The following is an 18,998-nucleotide window of genomic DNA, read 5'->3' as shown; positions in this document are numbered from 1 at the left end:
AAACTTAACCAATAAATCTGATATTTTCTATGTTCAAAAGGGGCCATAATTCTTGCAAAAAGCAGGATGGAGTTATGTTTCTTGCTGTACAGGGTCTGCTTATGATGGTGAACAACTGTTGCAAGTTTCAAAGCAATACCTTTGATAGTTTAGGAGAAAAGTTTACTGCTTATTCTTTGAATAGTCGAGTTAAAACGTTCAGTAGACGGAGCATATTGTACAGTATGAATGCCCAGAGCATACATGTGAGAGGTTTTTTGGTCTCTTGTGGGAAAATTATGCAATAACCAATCCAAAATGATCAAAACGGTTGGTCCAGTTTGTTTCTTTAGATAACTGTTTCAACAAAATGATATAAATACACTGGAACAATGAGTTAAACTTTATTATTTGACATTATCAATCAAAACACAATCATATCATTCACATTTTAGTGTACCTACTGTCATTTTTAAACATTTTAATATCTAACCTTATAGATTTTTACTAGTAAGTATAACTATCTTTCTTTCACAGTCATCTAAACTTTGATGTCACATTCAATGAGTTTTCACTACCACCTTTGACCATTACTTGAATGTTACTGTATAGAAGACATAGTAACAATGCTCTGGGTTCGTGTTACTGTGTGGTAGACTCAAATTTTTTTTCGATTTAACGTTGCACTGACACAGGATAGGTCATATGGCGACTTTCCAACTTTAATGGTGGAGGAAGACCTTCCATAAGCCAGCTGGATGGCTTCCTCACATGAAGAATTCAACGCCCTGAGTGAGGCTCGAATCCACATCGATGAGGGGCAAGTGATTTGAAGTCAGCGACCTTATAACCACTCGGCCACGGAGGCATCCGGTAGACTCAATAGTTATTTAAGTATTAATTTCCTTGTCAGCATTACTGTGTGGTAGACTCAGTAGCAATGTTCTGGGTTAGCGTTATTACATGGTAGATTTTCCTGATGGTAGCCTCAGCTCTTTAAATTCCAGCCAGGTAAGATAAAGCGATTTCATCTGATCAGAAAACTGTATCCTACTACTTAGTTGATAATCAGTTACTCCCTGTGAAGCAGATCCAAGTTAACTTCTTAGCTAAGATGCAACTGAAATAATGCAAAAATATTAATCAGTAAGAGAAACAACAACTCTTAGCTCGACAGTGAATAATACATATGTATTGGGCACTAGAGCTATCACTGGAATAAGCAATGCAACACCCCAAAATACTTTTTACCTGAAGAAACACATTTCAAATGTAAATTTCTATACCAACAAGAAGATTTCAAACTGGAGCTATCACTAAAGGAATTCTAAACACTCAGACACAGCTGAAATCATTACATTTGACCATCAAATGAGACCTTCACCTAGTAACCTGGATTATGGCTCAAGCCTTTGCCGGTCATCTGGATGATGCTAACATTTGATGCTACTTTTATGAAGTTTATTCTAGTGGTCTGAAAATACTGTTTGGACACAAGTTTAAGATATATGATTTTTTTTGAGTTCTGTGACCTTGACCTTGGAACTAGTTAACTTTTGTTGTGTGCTCTGCAAGACATCTTGATGAGGCAAGTAACTGATGCTACTTCTATGAAAATCTTCCCAACAGTTTAGAAGATATGGAGCAGACATGAAGTTAAGCTACTTGACCTTTTACCTTAAACTGTGACCTTAATCTTTGACATAGTGAAATGGGTTATGCACTCTGCACCATGTCTTGATGAGGTAAAAAACTGAAGTAAGTTTTGTGAAAATCTTTCAAGCAGTTAGGAAGATATGGAGCTAACATGAATTACAGACGGAGGGCCATGGAAAACTATTTTGCATTAGGGTGTAGTGGGGAAATGTGGGAATGTGTGGGGGATGGGGGGATTAGTATGATGGGATCCCAAAAACAGTTTCTAGACCTAGCTAAAGGAATAAAGAAGAAAATTATTTGCTTCTGGGTGAATGGAGGGTTGGAAGTGGGTAGGTGGCAGATTGTTCGAGGATTTGTTTGTTTGTTTTGGGTTTAAGGCCGTTTTTCAACATTATATAATGTACCTGTGGGCATTTAACCTAACCAGTGTTCCTGGATTCTGTACCAGTACAAACCTATTCTCTGCAAGTAACTACCAACTTCCCTATATGAATCAGATGTGAAGGACAAATGATCTCAGACGCCATGTTTTTATCAACTTGTCACAAAACAAGGGCCTTGCCCGAGGACCAAACTGACAAACCCTGTGATTCATAGATCTGCACTTTCCCTACTGAGCTAAGCGGGTGGGCTGATTTTCTGAGGTGCAGACACATCTATACCTGCATTTCCATATATAAAACCATTTAGCTTCACAGCAGAAACTAGCAAACTTTATTTATTTTATTTAAGATAGTGTGTTTTATTAGTTTGTTTTGGGTTTAACACCATTTTCAACAGTATTTCAGTTATATAATGGCAGGCAGTTAATTTAAACCTAGATTCTGTACCAGTATAAACCTTTTCTCCGCAAGTAACTGCCAACTTCCCCACATATATCAAAGGTGGAGGATGAATTCAGCTTTCATTCCTCCTTTGTGAAGAGTAATAAATGAGACATAAGCTTGCTTAGAGTTGTTCACAGTCTAAACATGAAGCTGAATCCACATGAATAACTTTAGCTCTTGGGACAGTTTTGTCAGTGAGGTAAAACAGGTAATTTTCTGCTTAACTCACCTGCATCAATGGATACTTTGTCCTTCAGTTGGATTGATATGATGTGCTGAATCGTTGTATTATATTGGCTCATAATCATCTGCACATAGATCTCTTGTACAGACCTGTTATTAAATACTATAAAATTACAAGTTTTCACAAAAGATATACCATCTCTATTTTACCAACTGTTTTACATGTTTTAAAGTATGTTATTTCATGTTCAGCTTTGTAATATTTCCTGTACTTCTACCTTCATTCTCAAAAAGAATAACAAAACACAGCTTCTTGATTAACACCTAAAATTTGACATTAATATGCATGAAGATGGGCTGCATACACCTTAAAACTATTAAATAGGAATTAGCAATTACAAGAAGTTATTTTTTACAATCTGATTGTGCTGTCAGCTGATCTCTCGGTGTATCACATGGAATTCAACATCTTTTGTGTCAAATTGTGATCTTCATTTTCACTGTTGGGTCTCTTTACAAATGCACAAATGCGAGTATGTTATTTCATCTTTATGAAATTTGACACATGTCAGAGTTACAAATAGTGCTAGATTTGTTGAAACAAGTGCTTCAAACAGGAATTATTCAGAATAACACATGCTTTTTTTGAAGTATTTCTGTGTAGTTAGCGACTATATATACTAAAGCTTGTTTGAAAGCTTATTTGAGCCACGCCATGAGAAAACCAAAATAGAGCATGGATCCAGCCTGCACATCCACACAGTCTGGTCAGAATCTATGCTGTTTGCTTTCAAAGCCTATTGCAATTAGAGAAACCATTAGTGAACAAGGCAGTCTGAAAGACAGCTAAATCACCCGCCACTGCTATGGATAGTGAAAGGGTAAACCTTTGATTTTAGCTGTGACCTTGACCTTGAACTGACATGGCTGACTCATGAATTCTGCACAACGTCTTGATGAAGTGATCATTTGACCCAAGTTTCATGAAAATCCTTCAAGGGGTTTAGGAGATACAGAGCTGAAACCTTTGACCTTCAGTTGTGACCTTGACCTTGAGTTGACATGGCTGACTCATGAGTTCTTGATGAGGTGATCATTTGACCCAAGTTTGATGAAAATCCTTCAAGGGGTTTAGGAGATACAGAGTGGACACAAAATGGAAGGCTCAAACCTGTGACCTTGACCTTGAGCTGGCATGGTTGACTCATAATTTCTGCACATCGTTTTGATGAGGTAATCATTTTACCCAAGTTTTATAAAATTCCTTCAAGGGGTTTAGGAGATATAGAGCGGACACAAAATGGAAGGCTCAAACCTTTGACCCAAAGTTGTGATCTTGACCTTGAGCCGGCATGACTGACTCATGGGTTCTGCACATCGTCTAGATGCGGTGATCATTTGACCCAAGTTTGATAAAATTCCTTCAAGGGGTTTAGGAGATATAGAGTGGACACAAAATGGAAGGCTCAAACCTTTGACCTTGAGTTGTGACCTTGACCTTGAGCCAACAAGGCTGACTCATGGGTTCTGTACATTATCTTGATGAGGTGATCATTTGACCCAAGTTTCATGAAAATCCCTCAAGGAGTTAAGAAGATATAGAGCGGACACAAAATGGAAGGCTCAAAACCTTTGACCCTAAGTAGTGACCTTGACCTTGAGCCGGCATGGCTGACTCATGGGTTCTGCACATCGTCTTGATGAGGTGATAATTTGACCCAAGTTCTATAAGATTCCTTCAAGGGGTTTAGGAGATATAGAGCGGACACAAAATGGCAGGCTCAAACCTTTGACCTTGAGTTATGACTTTGACCTTGAACCGACAAGGCTGACTCATGGGTTCTGCACATCGTCTTGATGAGGTGATCATTTGACCCAAGTTTCATGAAAATCCTTTAAGGGGTTTAGGAGATATGGACCGGACACGATTTTGTTACGGACGGAAGGACAGAGGGACGCAGACCATTCCTATAATCCCTCCGCCACGGCGGGGGATTAACAACATTGATCCTGACCAGACTGTGTGGATGCACAGGCTGGTCTGGATCCATGCTGGTGGCAAATGCACTATGATGGTTTTCTTATGGTGTGGCTCATGTATATAATTAACCCTTAACATGCTAGACAGGAGTGATTCTGCCTTTGCAACCAGTGTAGATCTTGCTCAGTCTGCACATCTGTGCAGTCTGATCAAGATCTGCTCTGTTTGCCAATCAGTCAGTATCTTTTCTGCAAGCACCCCTTAGAACAGTTAATAGTTCTGTCTAAATTGAAAGACGGACAAGTTCATTATACAAATTTAGCGGGATAAGGGTCAGAAAGATGTTTAAGATATACAGATTCGGAGAAAATTCTCATATACATTAAACTCACTTGAAGAATGAAGATACTCCTACATATGGAATGTCTGGGCTTTTACAGATCTACTTCCTGGCTCATATTCTGTCCGCACCACCCACAACCATGGGGATTTTCAGAAGCTGTAATTTTCATCAGATTCTGATCAGGTAATGGATTTGGTTGTAAGTTTAACAAAATTAATGATCATTAACACTTGTGTGTGTGTTCATCAACTGCTTAATACACAGAGAATATTAGGTTATTCTTAACAAGTTTATCCACCTCTTCTCCGAAAGGTTTATCCACCCGAGGCTTGCCGAGGGGGATAAACCTTTTGGAGACAAGGTGGATAAACTTAAGAAAGACAGTAACCTAATATTCTATTTTATCCTGCAGCCAATAAAATCTGTGTATAACATATATTTTTCTTATAATTTTTTTTTCTATACAAAGATAATCCAGATGTTCACGCACTTGTAAATTCCTACGCCCTTGACTGCTTGATCCAGTTACACATGATTCTTACAATAAAACATCCATTTCGTACCTCATACTTTGCCTTCTGAAGTTCTGTGTATTATAAATCATCGGTGCTCCCAGGGCATTCATGTACAAAACAAGCAGAATGGTTTTGACTCGGATAAGATACAGCCAAAAACCACACTCGAGATGAATTCTAAAGTAAACACTGGGAAAGAAAACACCAAGGTCCCTATTGGGGCTCAAACCCCGAACCTAGTGATCTGTAGGTGGACACTTTAACCATGTCGCTAAAGGATTAACACAACAGCAAGGCTGTTGGAAGTGGCTTATAAACCTACTATCACTACAATTCAAATGCCCGCAGTCTATGTCTTAAATTTACTCTGTTTCCGTACAAGACAATGTGAGATAAATGTAATTCCTTCCACCATGAATGATTTAGATCCAATAATTACAATAAACGACTGCTTAAAGTTGGTTATTTGTGTAAATTTTTAACTAAACAAGAGTTGTCAATAAGACAGCCAAGCTTGACTATTCGAAATACTGTCCCAGAAGCAGGAAAATATTACCCAAAATGTTAAATATCAAAAGGGTTTTAAGTTCAAAAGGGGACATAATTTGACCAAAATGCATATCAGAGTTATGGGACTTGATGCTATCAACTAGTTTTATAACCCTGAAGGCACAGTTGAAGTTTCAATTCAGTATCTGCATTAGTTTTGGAGATAGTAACTTGCATGTAAAACTTCAACCAGAATTTTTTAAGTCCAAAAGGGGGCATAATTTGCCAAAAATACATGTCAGAGTTATGGGAATTGGCCCAGTGAGGTTGGTAATTGATCTAGACAATGAAACTAGAAATGTGTCCATGAGACACAGATGCCCCCACTACATGACAAAGGACACAGATCAACTTTGGGAAAACAGTATGTCGCTATCAAAAAATAAAAAAGTGCAAAAAATAACCATATATAATGTACATATAAACATATATGCTTTCTTGAGATTTTTAGATACCTGTCCATCACCGCATTTTTATGTTGCTGTGGTCTGAGAAGTATGCAGACAGGCATGAAGTTCTTGGCTGCTGTATACCATTTTTGGAGCTACGCACAACAAAACATTAAAATGACAATTTTTCCTAGGTCAGGGGCCATAACTCTTACAATACTGAATGAATCCGGACGTGAAACCCCAGATGCACAACTGCACATGCTGACCAACATTCCTGTAAACTTTGGTGACTCTAGGTCAAATACTTTTGGAGCTACGTGCCACACAACATTAAAATAACCAATTTTTAACAAAGTCAGGGGCCATAACTCCTACACGACTGAATGAATCCGGACACGAAACCCCAGGTGCACAACTGCACATGCTGACCAACATTCCTGTAAACTTTGGTGACTCTAGGTCAAATACTTTTGGAGCCAAGCACGACACAAAATTAAAATGACCAATTTTTTACTAAGTCAGGGGCCATAACTCCTACACGACTGAATGAATCCGGATGCAAAAGATGCACAACTACAAATGCTGACCAACATTCCTGTAAAGTTTTGTGACTCTACGTCAAATACTTTTGGAGCTAGGCGTGACACAACAGTGAAATGACCAATTTTTACAATTTATTTATTTGGGTTTTAGGGAGCACCAACACGGTATAGGTTATATGGTGCCAAACAGGACTACAAATTCTGGTTTCACATCCAATTTACATCGAAATAAAAACATGAGGTATGGAATCAAAATTTGCATACGAGCTGGAATCACAGAGTTACAGCAAAACCAAGTGTTAAGACCCTATTAGTCGCCTCTTATGATCATGCAAGGGTAAGGCAGTGGTTCCAATTCTTTTCATACATAGATCATCCCAGAACCACATGGGGCCAATTTTTACAAAGTCACGACTGAATGAATCTGGACGCGAAACCCCAGGTGCACAACTACACAATGTCATGCTGACCAACATTCCTGTATTTAAAGTTTTGTGACTCTACGTCAAATACTTTTGAGCTCAACATTCTCGGAAGGACGGACAAGGGCAAATCTATATGCTCCCCCCACCCCCACAAAGTGGGGGCATAAATATAAATTTCAAATCTATATGCCTTTAAGTAATAGCTGTATGTACTTGCACCCAAAACTTTAACCAGGATTTTCTTAGTCCAAAGGGGGCATAATTTGGCTAAAATGCATATCAGAGTTATGGGACTTGATGCTATCAACTAGTTTTATAACCCCAAAGACACGTGTGAAGTTTCAATTCAATATCTGCATTAGTTTTGGAGATAGTAACTTGCATGTAAAACTTTAACCAGAATTTTGTAAGTCCAAAAGGGGGCATAATTTGCCAAAAATACATGTCAGAGTTATGGGACTTGACCCAATGAGGTTGAAAATTGATCTAGAAAAAGTAAAAATAAGTTTCAAATCTATATGCCTTTTGGTAATAGCTGTATGTACTTGTACGCAAAACTTTAACCAGGATTTTCTAAGTCCAAAAGGGGACATAATTTGCCCAAAATACATGTCAGAGTTATGGGACTTGACCCAGTGAGGTTGGTAATTAATCTAGAAAAAGAAAAAATAAGTTTTAAATCTATATGCCATTTAGTAATAGCTGTATGTACTTGCACGCAAAACTTTAACCAGAATTTTCTAAGTCCAAAAGGGGGCATAATTTGACCAAAATCCATGTCAGAGTTATGGGACTTGGTGCTATCAACTAGTTTTATAACCCCGAAAACACATGTGAAGATTCAATGCAATACCTGCATTAGTTTTGGAGATAGTAACTTACATGTAAAACTTTAACCAGAATTTTCTAAGTCCGAAAGGGGGCATAATTTGCTCAAAATCCATGTCAGAGTCATGGAACTTGACCCAGTGAGGTTGGTAATTGACCTAGAAAAAGAAAAAATAAGTTTTCAAGCTATATGCCTTTAAATGAAAGCTGTATGTACTTGCATGCAAAAACTTAACCAAGGTGTGACGCCGACGCCGACGCCAGGGTGAGTAGAAAAGCTAGACTATTCTTTGAATAGGCTAGACTATTCTTTGAATAGTCGAGCTAATAAGTGAACGCCAAAATATCTACACAAAGTCAAGGTGGATTCACCCAGAAAAACTGTCACCGTACCATTCCGTATTGAGGTTTACTGGGATAGAGACAACCAATTTTTTTTTTTACCGTGGCTGTCCTCATAAAATGATAAAATGTTTGAGCTTGGAACTCCCGGCCCCGTTTACACTACCTATAGCACATATGGCAGGCAGATATTGGCCTGATAAATGCATAGTGGTAGGATAAATGTTGAAATTCTACTTTAGGTATTTTTAAAATTTGATTTGCCTATCCAAGCAACCAGGATAGTTATTTTAGCATGTGCATGAATTCAGTAAAGATACTTCACATGAATATGAGAACTTCTGTATTATGTTTGTCAAATATTTACATTAATTTAACAAATATATATCTAGCCAAGGTTCATGACAAATTCAGTTTGTAACATTCTTATTACCTCCCTTTACTTATCTTTGCTGCACAATCAGAATATATTGGAAATAAATGAATTCCAAAGCTATATACTGTTTTAAAACTTGCCTGTTGGTTAAGATTGTTGAAATATATCAACATCTATCAAACAAAAATGTAAACTTTCATTAAATGTAATAAAACATAAATTTCTAATAAGGATCAAACACTATGATATGAATATTGGTCCGAGGTTTCTTGTTACCCCGCCTAACTTGCAAATGAACTGTTTTACTGACACTGTGAGGTTCTGGTTGTGTTTTACTGACACTGTGAGGTTCTAGTTGTGTTAGCTACGCTCAAACTCTTACATTTTGATACTGTGCTTAACATTTACCCTGCTAAATTTCTAAAATGAACTGGTTCATCATTCAGTTTGGGCAGTACCAAATCTTATTCAAAGGGGTGTTCATTGAAAATTTACTGACTGAATAGTGAACAGTGCAGACCATGATCCGTACAAGCTGTTCTTGGTGTGCACTGGTCACAAAGGCAAAATCACTTGCCAACAGTAATCTAAAGGTAACTTAAGAGATTAACAACATGCCAGGGAATACTGTAGTTATTCCTATAAAAAGCTAAATATCGGTTGTCATCTACCTCTAATATTAAACAATGGTGGAATCAGGTAAAATACATGTTTGAATCATTGATAAGAACACAGAGCTCTGAACCTGATGAAAACACTTAATTTGATAAAATGTCCTGGACCCCTGGTCTACTAATTATTTCATAATTAGTTTATACTAATTTGTTTTAGCTCGATTGTGATAAAAACTTCAAGCTTATTGGAACCGCTCTCGAGTCCGCTTCCTGGAAAAACCAGTACTAGTGTCATATGAGAAGTCATGGTTGTGACTCCAGTGAGGCTCGAACCCATGACCCCTGGATTGGGTGGCCGACACCTTATCCATTAGAACACCACTTCCCTAATATTATTTCATAATTATGTTTCCCACCACACAGTAGCTGAACTATTGATAAGGGGGATATTTTTTGTTAAAGGGGGATATTGTCCTCTCCAAAAATTTATCACAGGGGCTGGAGGGATTTTGTCCAACTTGTTATTTTCACAATGGGGATTTTGTCCACCTTGATAATTTCACAGGGGATTTTCTCCAGGTAGATCAGAAATAGCAAGGGGGATTTTGTCCAGGAGGGATTTTGTCCGTTTCCCGTGGGAGACATACTGATTCTGTCACAAATTTTGTTCTCATTCGATCTTCACCAAACTTGAACAAAATGTGTTTGACCATAAGACATCGGCCAAGTTTGATAGGAACCACTGGTCTGAACCATCCAGACAAACTAGACATTAAAGATAGGTACCTCTCATCAAAACCATCCAGAACTCTAATACATAACTGATCAGAACCATTCATCCAAACCACCCACACCACTTTGAATCATTAAAGGATAAGGCGGTTGTGGGAGACATGCATTTTTCTCAAAAGCAGCGCTAGTGGGTCTTAATATCTTTTACAGTGAAAGGGCAACACACTGGATTTTTGGTCTATACCATATCAAAAGTATAGTGCAAAGGCAGTCTTAAGTGCAATACAACAGTGAATCTGCTACAGAGAAGACAACAAATTTATCTTATTTCCATATTGCCAATTTAGCTTGCTGCATGAGCCTTTTTGCCAAGAAAAATTTCCTACTTGTTCGTGTAACAGTTCTACAGTAAAATAAGGTGACAGCCATGTGTCTAAGTCGGACGATTGATTTAGCCAAACCCTGTCTTAGTTCTGTAACACAATACTCACTTTAAATTAGAGGTATACATCTGATTGATCGATTCATAGATGTCTTCCACACAAGGCCAGGTGATTTTATGCTTACAGCCATTGGAATACAACTACTCCCATCCTGAAATTGTTAATAAAAAGAAAAGAAAAAGCTGCCAAAAAGAATGGAAGAAACATGGCCTAAGATATTCGAATCTAGTAGATATCAAGTTATCAAGAGATACTGTCAAAAGTTTTATATTTAAATAGAGAAAATATCAAATTGGCAAACAGAGACACTGTTAGGAACTGGCTATTAAATAAAGGAACAAAAGTTTAAATAATTTCTACTGTGATACTGGCTTACTTCAAAGAAAATTCATTTAGTTATTAAACAGATGCTATTAACTGTCACAATTTTAACCATTTCACTGATCTAAACTATTTGACCTAGGTGTCGGTATAAAGAATTATATTCAAGAGGAGAGTATAACAAAACTTAACCCTTGGTCAAAAGTATTTTTATAATTATGAAAGTGCATGTGAACTTGTTCTGCATGAGCAGCTACACCAACCCCTTATCATGTCCAATAAACTTACAAGTGCTTACTTTATAACATGTCTTAAAAGAAATTAGATTGAATACAAAAAAAAATTGAAAAAATATTAGACAGTACTTGGTAAAAATTCAGATGGCTTACTAAACTATTGTCATATTTTGCCTATTCTGGTAATGAAAAATACATTTTGGAAAGTCTTTGAAAAAGAAGTTCTGTCCAGTCTTATTGCAAACAAGTTAAACAGATATCAGCAATTGCTGGCATTTTAAGACCTAGTACAGAGACAAATCTTGAAAATCCTTGATTCCACCTCTCTCAACACAGGAACAACAGTCGTCTAGCAAACCGCTGGCCCGGAAAATGTAGATCTGTTACCCCAAACGACCCCATTTTGCGGATATATTGTCACCAGAATCCTTCAATGGTACCATTAGTAGTCTTGATTGGCAGTCAAAAGGATCAAAGAATTTAACACAAAGACCTTCAAATACGGAAAAGAAACAAAATGCTGAAAATAGAAGGCGAAAAGAACCTGACAATTTCCGATTCCCATCTCTCTCAACACTGGAGAAACCTTCATCTAAACACTGCCGGCCCAGAATTGTAGACTAGTATCTCCAACACGACTCCACGCTGCGGATATATTGTCACCGGGATCCTAAATGGCATCGATAGCTGTGTGGATCAACAGTAAGGGGATCTGTCAGGCCTCGACATCAGTAAAAAAACTTAGGAAAAAAAACTTGGCCACAGCCGGAAAACAGCACCAATGGAAACCTATCGTATTAGAACTTTATTTACCAAAGTTAACAATAATAATTTACTGCTATATCTAAAAGACCATAACAAAATTTAATGCAGCAAAAATTATAATTGAAAGACATGTTAAAAATTTCCAAGGTGTAGCAAACTCATGACTATCTTAAATCTACTGGCACTACATCATGCATTGCTATCATTTCAGCTTCCTATTTTTTAACCTTCACCTGACCAAAGACTGCAAAGATGACTACGTAAACGAAAACTTAGCAAAAATGAAAGCTAGCCAAGCTTCATCTGATACAAAACCAATATATACTGAATAAAAAAAGCTAACCAGCTATTTTGCCAGTATTTTGAAAAATTAACGTTTGAAAGATAAATCCTAAAGTTGATACTGGCTACATGTAATTCATTTCAAAATGTACTTTTCCAAGCTTTAACTTGTATCTCAATAAAAAAGATCTTACTTTGCTGATTATGCGAGTGACTTGAAATCAGCTCAACAGAATAACCAAACTTTCACTGCACTGCAGAAAAAATCGGCTACTGTACAACCATTCTATACTATATGAAATACAAGGTTTTTGCCACTGATTTACTTGAATAATACTAAATCCTGTTTACCTTTGAGTGACATTCTACTGAAAGCAAAAAATGAAAACTTACTCAAGTTTTGTGCATTTTCCACTGTAACTTGAGAACTCTATTAGAAATTAAACCCACTTAAAAATACCTTGCCACTTTGTGATACAAAAATTAAATCAACATTAACCTTGCAACTGTGTTTTACAAATTAAATAAACTCAAAAGTTCTTACCACTTTACAAAACAAAAAATTACTAATATGCCATGCCACTGACTCTTTAACAGAATAACCTAACTCTGCCACTGCTTTACAAAATCGTTAGTTCTACAGTCTGGTCATTGTGTTTTAAAAACAATTTACTTTAAACATTTTGATTTTGATATTCACTCGCACAATTTTACAATATAATTCATTCAACATTCATTCACTGCACTTTCTTTCACTGCATTATACAATGTAATTCTTTGACAGTCATTTAATGCACAAAAGCATTACATTGCACAACATTATTCTAGTAACTATTTTCATTTAACATTCACTTCATGATAAATATTTTTTTTTCAAAAGATTTCTGTTTTAACAAACATTCTAAAGCTAATCTTTTCCTTTATTGTTACCTACCATCCCTATTTCTTGAAATTTACTCCAAAATACACAATATTCCTAATACAATTTAAACAGTTGGAATTGTTGATAAAACAGATTTCATTAATAGAACTAAACAGCATTCAATTAAGTTTATCAGCTTAAGATTTTCTCTGAACTGGCTACAGTTACAGAGTTGAGCAATAATGATATGGTACTCTTCGGACTGTCAAGTTTGACAGTGGCTATAAAACAGTACAGTGGGCAGTACAGTCCAGGAGATAAGTAAACCTCACTGAAGTATCTCCTCAGCAGTCAGAATGATAAGCAACACAATCATACAGCTCAAACACACATAAATAATGAATAAAAAATGTCTGTAGGAAGACCACAACCAAACATATTTGTACTTAGCCTTCAACTCTAAATAATATCTTACTACTTAAGTATCAAGATTGTCTTTGAAATGGAAAACTAGAAACTCAGTTGCCAAAATGCTGCCATTCCTAAACATATGTGCAGGCAGTATGTGGAGAAAAATCCTTGGAGCAGAGTGTATAGCACATGATGAATTTTGAACAGAACAAAAGCTTATTGTATATATTATATCTGAAGACACAGTACAAGAAATTTTCAAGTTTTGATACAATTATACACATTGTGAAAATGATTACAGGCCCAAGGATTTTAAGTAAATTTGGCATTTAGGCTACAGGTTGATGCACTACCTTAAAGTAAACAAAGACTTCAATCTTTTCTGTTACAATGAAATGATGACTTGGTATCTACAAGACTAAAATTATATTTTTCCAAAACACTTGTTACTAAATAGAAATGCAAATGAAAATGTTCTTCTATTGTTATGCTTCTACAACTAAACAGTAATTTAGTGTATTGACTAACTGACTCTAAATTGAAATTTTACTTTGTTTAGTAACATATAATTATTTCAATTTCTTTTTACAATTCCAGCTTAGAAAACCAAAAATAAATTCCTTGCTGATTGGCCCTTGATATTACATGAAGTATCAAATCTAAACACAAGTTGAGCAAAATATTTTTCTCCCATTTACCACTGTTTATCTATCCTCATGGCAACAGTAATGGCAAGCTGTCTTGTTGGAATTCCTCCTCAATAGCTGTACCGGAATCCTTCCAAATAGTTGTACAGGACTGGTTGCTCTTCTCCCACAACACCTAGTTGGGACAGATGGCTTGGTGGAATTCCTCCTCAACAGTTGGTTGGGACCTTTAGAAGCTGTTCTGACAGCCTACTCGGCCATAAGTACAGGACATTAGATGGCTTGGTGGAATTTGTCCAAAACAGCTGCTGGGACAGCTGGCCAGGAAATTCCTCGCAAACAGCTGGCTTGGAAGACTTCTTCACCAATAGCAGGTTGGGGCAGGTGGCTTGGTGAAATTCTTCCTGCAAAAGCTGGATGGATGGGACAGCTGGCTTGGTAGAATTCCTCCCTTTGAAGCTGTCATGACAGCTAATTTGGAAAGAAGTACTGGACATTGTCAGGTGGTTTGGTGGAATTCCTCCCGCAATAGCTGGATGGCACAGCTGGCTTGGTAGAATTCCTCCTTTTGAAGCTGTCATGACAGCTAATTTGTAAAGAAGTATAGGACAAGCTGTTTTGACAGCTAATTTGGACAGAAATATAGGACTTTATTGGACAGTAAAGGACAGGTGTATGGAGGTTTGCTGGCTTGTTGAATATCGTCCTTGGCAGCTGAGAGAGAGCTGGCTTGGTTGAATTCTACACGGCAGCAGTTTTGGCCACAACCAACTGGTCTGAGTTTCCACTCTTAGAAGAATTGGACAGCTACTTGTGGGAGAAGTATCAGACAGCTACTGTGGTTGAATATCCACCCTGGCAGCAGAACTGGACAATTGCTTTTGAGCAAAAAGCCATGAGGATAGAAAAAGCAAGTAAGTAGAAAAGAGACGTTGACATTTATTCTATGTAAAATAGACTTGATTCCATCCCTCAGTTCTTTCAACAACTTAAATCAATGAGTCAGTTAGTAATACCTAATTTAAAAGAGAATGTTCAGATTTCCTTGATGGTAGTAGAATTATTCTAAACAAATAACTAATAATCAAAAATAAAACCTATGAACTCTGAAATTGTTGACCACTGTATTTTCAAAATATTTTAGAAGTGAATCTAGCCATTAACCCAATGCCTAATTTCTGTACCAATAAATACTGTTGAAATACTCTGCCGACAGTAGTAGTTTTAAGGTTAAGCTCCCTTTATCAACCTTTAGAACAGGTCTCTCATCTTTTATTTAAATGTATAAGTAAAGCCATTTGAGTATAGGTGTAATGTTAAGAAAAAAACAATGTGTTCATTATTTATCTTGCAATGCAGATATTTATATCATATAGCTTCAGAAAGAAGTGGATGGCTGATGATCTTCCTACATTCTACCATATCATCCCTATTCACTGAAATTTTGTCCAAAAATATTGTGATGGCAAATGTTACTTTGTCCTTAAAATGTGTCGATATGGCAGTTTTCATACAAAACCAGTAGCCAGAATTGAACCTTTGCCTTATTCTACCATATCCCTAACAGCTTTAAGAAATTAACAAATATGCAAGAAGTAGTTTAGTTTAAATTTTAACCAGAAGCCAGTTTTTCTTTGGCTTTTATCACCAGTACCAGAGTCCTAGCAATGAAATTCAGTGTTCTCCCTGGGATTCTGTGATGTATGATTATCTTAATTTTGGACAAATTTTAGATGAATCCCATTGTTTATAATATTGCTGTCAGAAATATAAACTTACAGTAACCTTCAATTTTGAATTAGCGCCTAATATACCCTCAAAGACATTCAATAATTCCAAAAAAAACACTATTGATTAGTGAGTTACAATTGTATGTCTTGAACGAATGTTCAGGTAGAACACTGAAATCAGATACAAATAAAAAATTGGCAAAAAAAAATGTCCTACAAATGCAAAGAAAAATATATGACCAGCAACCCTCAGATTTTGATGCGTGGATTTTCACTAAACCAAGTAAATGGCCTGGCTACAACTGGTGCATATATTTTATGATATGGTAGTACCTATTACCTTGTTATTTTGAGGGCTGACTTAAACACTATTGTACAGTTCTCTTTCACACTAACAGTGGCAGAAAAACACCTTATTATACCTTATCATCCCTATCCACTGAAATATAGTCCAAAAATACAACCCTTAAGATGCAGTGATATGGTAGTTTCCAGAAACCTGTAGCCAGTATGTCTTTGTCTTATCCTACCACATCCCTATCAGATTATTCTTAAATTTAGAAAGTCGTAGCTTTTCAGTCTTAACTGTAGTCAGTTATATTACCTGGCCTCCACTTGATTCTGCTTAAACCGGCCTGGCTATCTATAAGAGTTGACAAAATAAATGATAAGGTAGTATCTTAAACTGTATTTAAGTTTGGAGCATAAAGCATATTGGCAGACACCTTTCCTAAAACACTACTATGGTTATTGCATTTAATCTAGAACATTATCAATGCCTGCATTTAATTAACATGATATGCTTTATCCAACCTAACCAGCTCTAACTTAATAATGTGGTGATATGATATAACAAAAATAGTCAACATTGTTACAGTGACTTAATTTTGACCTTCTCTAAAGCAATGGCTGGCCCCTTCCTCCTAACAGTGTCTGACACTTCAAAAATATGAATTTACTTGCTAAAAGCATTAGTGGCTGTAACCTTTTTTATTTTTTTTCCCTATAATGTGGTTAATGATGAACTAGTATAATATAAAAATAACATCCAGTATTGAACCCAATGGCTGTGAACAAGAAGAAGAAGAAGAAGAACCCAATGGTTGAAAATAAATGTACTTTGTGAAATAACAGTTATATATGAGCATGAAACTCAACCTGCATTATACTATAATAGCAGTTCAGTAGCCAAACATTTCTGCAATAATAATTGAGTTAATACTTATAAAATGTAGCCAGTACCCAATGACAAAGTTCTTAACAATAAATGGTAACCATGAAGATACTTATAAAATGTAGCCAGTACCTATTAAAGTTTGTAACAATAAAGGGTAACCATTTAGTTAATTCTTATAAAATTAATTCTAATAAAATGTAGCCAGTACCTAATGACAAAGTTCATAACAATAAAGGGTAACCATTAATACTTAAAGAATGTAGCCAGTACCTATTAACAAAGTTCGTAACAATAAAGGGTAACCATTAAGTTAATACTTATAAAATGTTGCCAGTACCTAATGACAAAGTTCATAACAATAAAGGATAAGCTTAATTGGTGATATTCCTACATCTCTTTTGTCTGCCTTAATCAGTCATAAAAACATTTAACAATGAATAGCCAGTACCTTTTGAAAAAGAGCAGCCATGAATTTATCAAATGATTCATTATAAAAATACCTGAACAATGATTAATCACCTTGAAAAACAGAGCCATTAATTCTAGCTAAAATATAATGAAAAAAATTTCTATTTTGGACAATAATATAATTCCAGTATTTTACAATGAAAGAGGAGCCAGTTTATTTATCTCTTTGCCTTATTCTGTCATTATAATTACAAATAACAAGTAACCAGAACACTGAATGGCATTTTTGATAATTAAATATATGCATTTTATGGAACTTTCCATTTTGTCTGTTCTACATTAAATAAAAGAAAGTAAGATTACTTTCATGATGATCTTAAATGAAATGAATGGCGGATGATGACCTTGTGGCTAAGTGTGTAACACTTCCCTAAGGACTACTGGTTAGAGTCCAGTGACTAGTATACCTCCAGATTGCAGATAATGGATTGCTTAACACTGCATACTGAAACACTGCTTGTTCACTTAATTTAAACAAGAGCACCGCCTTGCGGGTGCTGACGCTCATCTGATTTTTTTTTGTGTAATAGAAATATTGTCCTACCCATGATTTTCTAAGTCTAAAAAGGGCCATCATTCTTGCAAAAAGCAGGATAGAGTTATGTTTCTTGATGTACAGTGTCCACTTATGATGGTGAAAAACTGTTGCAAGTTTTAAAGCAATAGCTTTGATAGTTTATGAGAAAAGTTGACTTAAACATAATACTCAACCAAGAAAATGATTTTCTAAGTCCAAAAGGGGCAATAATTATTGCAAAAAGCAAGATGGAGTTATGTTGCTTGCTGTACAGGGTCAGCTTATGATGGTGAACAAGTGATGCAAGTTTCAAAGCAATAGCTTTGATAGTTTAAGAGAAAAAGTTGACCTAAACATAAAACTTAACCAAGAAATCTGATATTTTCTAAGTCCAAAAGGGGCCATAAATCTTGCAAAAAGCAGGACGGAGTTATGTTTCTTGCTGTACAGGGTCAACTTATGATGGTGAACAAGTGTTGCAAGTTTTAAAGCAATAGCTTTGATAGTTTAGAATAAAAGCTGACCTAAACATAAAACTTAACCAAGAAAACTGATTTTCTAAGTCCAAAAGGGGGAATAAATCCTGCAAAAAGCAAGATGGAGTTATGTTTCTTGATGTACAGGGTCAGCTTATGATGGTGAACAAGTATTCCAAGTTTCAAAGCAATAGCTTTGATAGTTTAGGAGAAAAGTTGACCTAAACATAAAACTTAACCAAGAAATCTGATATTTTCTAAGTACAAAAGGGGCCATAAATCTTGCAAAAAGCAAGATGGAGTTATGTTTCTTCTTATACAGGGTCAGCTTATGATGGTGAACAAGTATTCCAAGTTTCAAAGCAATAGCTTTGAT

The 18,998-nt window shown here is 36.1% G+C and overlaps 1 long non-coding RNA gene across 2 annotated transcripts in view; it reads right to left on the bottom strand.

Annotated features, from left to right (window-relative positions):
• Positions 1-367: 367 nt before the first annotated feature.
• LOC123556593 (uncharacterized) overlaps positions 368-18,998 on the bottom strand; it is a 42,508-nt gene continuing 23,877 nt past the window's right edge. Inside the window, exons 6-9 of one of the 2 annotated variants that reach the window (XR_008370898.1) lie at positions 10,779-10,881; positions 5,022-5,128; positions 2,695-2,798; positions 368-1,099 (exon numbers count right to left, since the gene is read on the bottom strand). This is a non-coding gene — a long non-coding RNA (uncharacterized LOC123556593). The remainder of the gene's footprint in view (positions 1,100-2,694; positions 2,799-5,021; positions 5,129-10,778; positions 10,882-18,998) is intronic. The other variant, XR_008370899.1, reaches the window with a different exon arrangement.

This window comes from Mercenaria mercenaria, chromosome 5, assembly GCF_021730395.1.
Source record: "Mercenaria mercenaria strain notata chromosome 5, MADL_Memer_1, whole genome shotgun sequence".
Lineage (NCBI taxonomy): Eukaryota > Metazoa > Mollusca > Bivalvia > Venerida > Veneridae > Mercenaria > Mercenaria mercenaria.
The sequence above is the reverse complement of the archived record's forward strand: the minus strand, read 5'-3'. Positions and strand labels throughout refer to the sequence as shown.